At 38.6% G+C, this 6,135-nt stretch overlaps 1 long non-coding RNA gene across 1 annotated transcript; it reads right to left on the reverse strand.

Annotated features, from left to right (window-relative positions):
* Nucleotides 1-2,993: 2,993 nt before the first annotated feature.
* On the reverse strand, nucleotides 2,994-5,760 carry LOC111744946. Its single transcript, XR_002782400.1, has 2 exons — nucleotides 5,414-5,760; nucleotides 2,994-4,965 (listed from the first exon to the last, which is right to left on the reverse strand). It is a non-coding gene; the product is annotated as an uncharacterized LOC111744946 (long non-coding RNA).
* Between the last annotated feature and the right edge of the window lie 375 nt (nucleotides 5,761-6,135).

The following is a 6,135-nucleotide window of genomic DNA, read 5'->3' on the forward strand; positions in this document are numbered from 1 at the left end:
GTAGTACAAATGACCCTATCATTGGGTCAGATTTTTCCCCAACACTTTGTTTTCTTTCTGCATCAGAGAAATAAGTCAATGTCATATTATTGAGCATGTTTAAAAGCCACATTCAAACAGTGCACCAGACCATGAAGAAATTCTTTCCTGGGCCAAGTCAACCTAGTGCAGAACAGGAATGCAGGTAGCATTCTCTTCCAAGTTCAAACATTCACCTCCTGGGGCTCTAAGTGCAGTAGAACTGTCAGCCTAATAGACTTCAAGTGTTCAGTAAGAAATTTCTCCATAATTTCTGGGTGACAGTCCAATTCTTATATCTAAACCAACAGAGCTATCAAACACATGCTGATCTCCTGAGTGCCTACAATTGTGATTTAGCAGAAATAAGGAGTTAGACAAGAAAACAGCTAGAGGGAGAGTGAGCCTGACCTATTGTTCAAGCTAGCACATATAGAAACCCTAGTAGGAAAAAAAAAAAAAAAAAAAAAAACTCTTCTATATGATCTGTAACTACTGTTGTTAGTCCTGACATTTTAATGTCATGCTTTGTAATATTTGAAAATTGTGAGGGTTTTTTGAAACTACATTTGGTAAATGGTGCGATCTAAACCCTCATGAGTGGTCTAAATTGAAAAAGAATAAATTTCCAAATAAGCACGTTAGAAACAAAAAACGACAGCGACACAGCTACTTTGGCAACACGAAAGCAAGGCAGTCACGGCTGGGTCTGGATATCCATTATCTTTTGTGTATAGTCCTTGTCTTTGTCTTTTACACTTGCACAGAACCTTCTTGGTTTGAAATTTCAAGAATTTTGCAAGTGTTCCATGAATCTTTAGACCATCCCACTTACACTGAGAGTGGGCGGAGAACATGAGACCCAGGGAAATGAAACAGCCTTTTCTGTGTCAGAGAAGAGAATAAGGATGAAAAAAAAAAAAATGCCCTAACTTTGTTCTGGTTCACTTTTAATCACGTTTCTTGCAGCATTTTAGCAACAAGAAAATTGGACAAAATTATCCTTCAAATTATCCCTAAGTTTCAGAGAAGGTAGAAATGTAGATTTTTTTTTAAGCTATTTTCAGGAATGCATTTAAAAAGCATAATTATCTAACAAAGCAAAACTGATAATTATATAATTCCACAGCACTTGGCAACACGATAACTTTTGTTTAACAGAATGGGTGGGATTCATTTGACTCCTTCACATCTACAGAACCTTGTGCCTCATTGCTTAGAGATCTCTGCTGCAGAACAAGGTTATCATCGATTAAATGTCTCGCAGGAACAGACAGTATTTATCTCGGTCTTTAGGAAAACAGAACTTGGATAGTGCAAATGGAAATTTCTGGTAATGAAAACAATCTAGAGAATGTCTTCTCTGGGGAAAAAAAAAAAGGAAGCAAATGATACACAGTGACAGAAGACTTGGTTCCCAAAAAAATGACACCTCCTACACCTTGAACTTTAAGAAGGTGTCACCTTGGTTCTTAGAACCTCGCTAATAGAGCATCTATAATGTACTAAGCTCGGCGTGGCTAGCTTTACATGAATTGTCTTATTTATTCCTCACCACAACCAATGTGTGGAAATTGTTATGGCCATTCTAAAAATGAATCAGATGAAGTGACTCTCCAAGAAGCCACACGGTGATAAATCCAGCAACGAGAGATGAACGAAAAAAGTGTAATAAAAAGACTGATGGAAAACACTTAAACCATTCCCATACAAAGTCAATGCTAAACAACCATCTAAAATGTAGACTCTAAACAATAATTACCAGTGAGAATGTAGTAAAGGTTAGAAACCATGAAATATGTTTAACCTGTCTCAATAACTGGTTTTCACAGTAAGAACACATCATTGGATCCCACTGTTTGGCTGACGTTTTTGCTACAAATAAGTGAGTATGTAAAGCTTGCTTTTAAATCAGAGTATATTTTCCATTTTCCTTTATTATGTATGGAAATATTGCTTACCTGATTTATACTCACTTTACCGTGAGCATAGATTTAAGGAAACTGTTCACGAGAAACTACATGTTTGTTTTGTGAGTCTACTCTTGACCTATCAACAGTCCAATTTCCAATCTAAATGCAGAAAACAATAAAAGAATCAGGTTCAAGTTCATACTCAGCTTAGAGACCCTAAAGGGATCTGTCTATAGATTTCTACATGCAATTCCCAGACCTCAAGAAAAGGAACTCGGGGAAATAGAAATGGTACTGGAATGCAAAATGTGGAGCAAGAAATTTCTTTTAAAGCTGAAGAGTTTTCAGTTAATTCACCAGATTTCATAGCTCAGTTGTAATGACTCAGAAGCAAGGCCATTCTCAGCCATGATTCTCATTTGAGTACCTCACAGAGCATGTTCCCACATCTTAGCTCATTTCATCCCCAATAACAAGCTTGTAAGGCAGAGATGCTACCATCCTCATGTTAGAAAAATAATCAGACACTCCAAGAGGTTAAGTGACTTACTCAAGATTATTCCGCTAAATCATTATGAGTCTGGAAGTCAAGGTCAAGGCTTTTGACTGCAAAGACTGTATTTCTTCCCCTATATCAGTGATTCTTGAACTTTAAAAATCAGAGATTTTGATTTGTCAGGTATGTGGTGGGGTCTGAGATTCTGCATTTCTAACTCATAGGCAATGCGATGCCCAGGCTGCTGATCTGTGGATCTCATGTTGAAGAAAAAGACCCTCCAGTCACCCTGCCTCACTCCGAGTCAAGGAGTGGAAGCAGCTTTATGGGCTGTGACTAAAGAGGGCCTGCTCCGGGCCAGGCAGACAGCATCAGAACTTTCTTATCACTTTCATATGAGAAGTTTGGTGAGGGTACCAAGATGTAGGAGAGGAGCCTCTTACATATGATAGCGATTTCCAAACTGATTTGTGTGTGTGTGTGTGTGTGTGTGTGTTTTAGCAGAACCCTCTTTTCAACTAAAATCCTCCATGAAACCTTAATGTATAAGACCAACAACAGTCGAATTTTCTTCATGAAGATTTATTTTACATATTCACATTGATAACATATTCATGTTAAACAATGAGCACAATGAGACTGTTTTGGTAACAACATTTTGAAATGAGAGCTTATGGAAGATTAAGTATTATGTAAGTCCCAGTATCTAGAAGATAAAGTGTCCCAGTATACAAAAGGCAAAGTAACCCAGAAGTCTCTTGAGTGTTAAAAAGATATGAGAAAATATTCAACTGCAGTTGCTATCAAAGCGGTGAGAATAAAACAATGGAACAGCTGACAGGATCTTTTTGCTCAGTGTTGGCAAACATGTGGCGAGATGGACACTCACAAACATTGCTTTTATCACGGTATGATTTTTGAAAAGTAATTAGCTTTGAGATTCTATAAAAAATATTTGCATGCTTTTTCTCAGTAATTTCCTTTCTAAGATTCTGCCCTAGGGAAGTAATCGTAGATATAGAAAGATAAAAGAAATCAATATTTACCAAGTGTCTGCTAGACATTATGCTGGAGGCTTCACTCCTTGAAAAACTATGAGTTAGATATGAAATAGATACTCTTCATTGCATTTTACACGATGTCTAAGTAACTTACCTGATATCACACATGCAGACATTCCAGTCCAGCTTTAACTACCTCTGAAGACCATATCGTGACTTTGAAATTTCTTGATTATCAAGAATTTGTACTCAGAAGGAACATCGTTCCCCACACGTGTCGGTATCCCATCTCCATCTTTCTTCCCTCTTACCTAGACTCACAATGGCTGTGAAAAGCTGAATGGGAATTCGAGGTTTCAAGAAACACAACTTAAGCCCTCAGCTGGAGGATATTGATTAGATAGAAAACAAATGTCACCAGGTGAAATTTGGCTCTCTTTACATTTGGAAAATTCTTAGAGGAAAACATCTGAATCAAACAGGAAATTCTGAGAGAAACTCAAGAGTGCAAGTGTGGGAGCTCATTGTAATATTCCCATTTCAATAAACAAGCCCATCTTTGCCGGCGTTAGAGATAGATGTCATAGCATCATGGGAATTGCCCATAAGAAACCAGCTCACTGGGAAAAAATGTGTCCCAGAGACATAAAAATGCTGCTGCTCTGTTAATAGACACCAAGGAATCCTGTGAGACCTAAACCATGGAACATTCCACATGACTCAGGAACATTTCAGGGAACAGCTAATGACACTCCCAAGGGTCCTTCTTTTGCCCAGCTTGCATGAGCCTGATGAGGTCGGTTAGGCTGGAGTGCTCTAGACAGCCAGGTCAGGGGAAGAAGATGCTCTCCCCAGGAGAGAGACTCCAGGAAAGAATTCATAGACGGAGCTGCCATGCCACATCTTCCATTCCAATATGGATTCTGTGGACAGGACACCACGTAATGATTGGCATCTGCCATACCGGTCTTGGGATGGAGGTCTCAGGTCACTTAGGAGCATACTTCCCTTGTTGAAAGCTAGGGATAGGGATAGCTCGAGTGCCCTAGCTAAGATCAGTCTTTATGCCTTCAAAGGAGATGGTCATTTTTGGCTTACCCAAAAGAATAAAAAATATGAAAGAAAATGGTGGCCGCAGATGGCCGTAGCTTGTTCCAGCTTCTGCCAGGAATCAGGCTGCCAGCCTCTCTCCTCCCTCGTCTGCCATGCATCCCTCACTGCTCCCCAGGCTGCAGGAAGCGCTCTCAGACTTGGCAGCTTTGGGGCAGGACCGTCTAAGCGTGAATGCACTTAAGATCCTGGGTAATCCTTTGGATTCCCACAGGATTTGAATCCTTTCCGAAATCCAAATGAAGATAAGCCATAGAAAGAGCAGGTCATTAGAACATCTTCTGAAACACTTTATCCCACCAGCCAGGCAAGCAGTCTCTAAAGGTCTCTGCATTGCTGAGAATTCTGTCACCAGCAATGTAATACTTAGCTAGGTCTTTGCATTGTTTCGTTTCTGAGTCATCTGCAAATAAAACATTTGGAAACCCTAGAGAATAAGAAAGAAAAGTCAAATAAAAAATGAATAATAAAAAGGTCATATTCAATTACCATATGTAATTGAATTGTGTTTCTTTTTGAAACACACAATTGAAAAGTGTGTTTCTTCTTGCCAATTAAAATTTTCTTCTTCACTCTTTGGAAAGAAACAAACAAAAAAAAACTTAAAGAAACTGTATATAATGATAACAACCCAAATACAGAATAGAAAGGGATGGTGGGTTCACCAGAATTTTTAAAGCTATAATTTTTATGCCTCCTTCTCTCAGATCCTGTATCTACTTCATTGCCAGGTCCTGTCAATTTTACCTCCAAAATGGCTCTCAAATCCATCTACATCTCAACTACCTTAGACCAAGCTTTTATTGCACCCTGCCTAGACCGCTGCCATAATCTCCTAACTCGAATCCCTACTTAGAATCTTGCTCTTCACCCACCTATTTATTCCACACCAGAAGCTGGAGAGGATTTCTTAGAATGCAAATATGGTTGTGCCATGCTCTGGCATAAAAGTCTTCGATGGCTGATAAACATTTGAAGATGCTCCCCTGTTTACTCATTCAAAAAAAATGCAAATGAAAAACAATGAGATGCCATTACAAAACAACCAGAATAGCTAAAATTTAAAAAGTGCAAATTACCAAGTACAGTTGAGTATGTGGGGAGACGAAAACGCTCACACTTTGCTAGGGAAAATGTAAAATGATGGCACCACTTTGGAAAACAGTATTACAGTATCTACTATAGCTGACCTTGACCATACACCCATGCTCTGACCCTGCAATTATACCATGGTGTATATATAGCCAATGGAAATACATATTTATCTAGACATTCACAAACTTTCTTCACAGCACAATTCATAGCAGCCAAGAACTAGAAATTTTCCAAATGCTCATCCACATTATAACAGATAAACCAATTGTAATATATTCATGTAATGAGAATGAACAATCTCCATGTACAAAAACAGATGAATCTCATAGACAATATTCTGAGGGAAAGAAGCCAGATACCAGAATACATACTGTATAACTCCATTTATGTAATGTACAAAACCAGGCAAACATACATGTTGTTGAAAGTCAAGATAATGCTTACTTTTGGAAGGAGAGGTGCAGAGTCGAGGCAGGTGCGAGGGGAGTCTTTTTCAGTTTTT

This window comes from Pteropus vampyrus, unplaced genomic scaffold (genome assembly GCF_000151845.1).
Source record: "Pteropus vampyrus isolate Shadow unplaced genomic scaffold, Pvam_2.0 Scaffold1, whole genome shotgun sequence".
NCBI classification, from domain to species: Eukaryota; Metazoa; Chordata; class Mammalia; order Chiroptera; family Pteropodidae; genus Pteropus; species Pteropus vampyrus.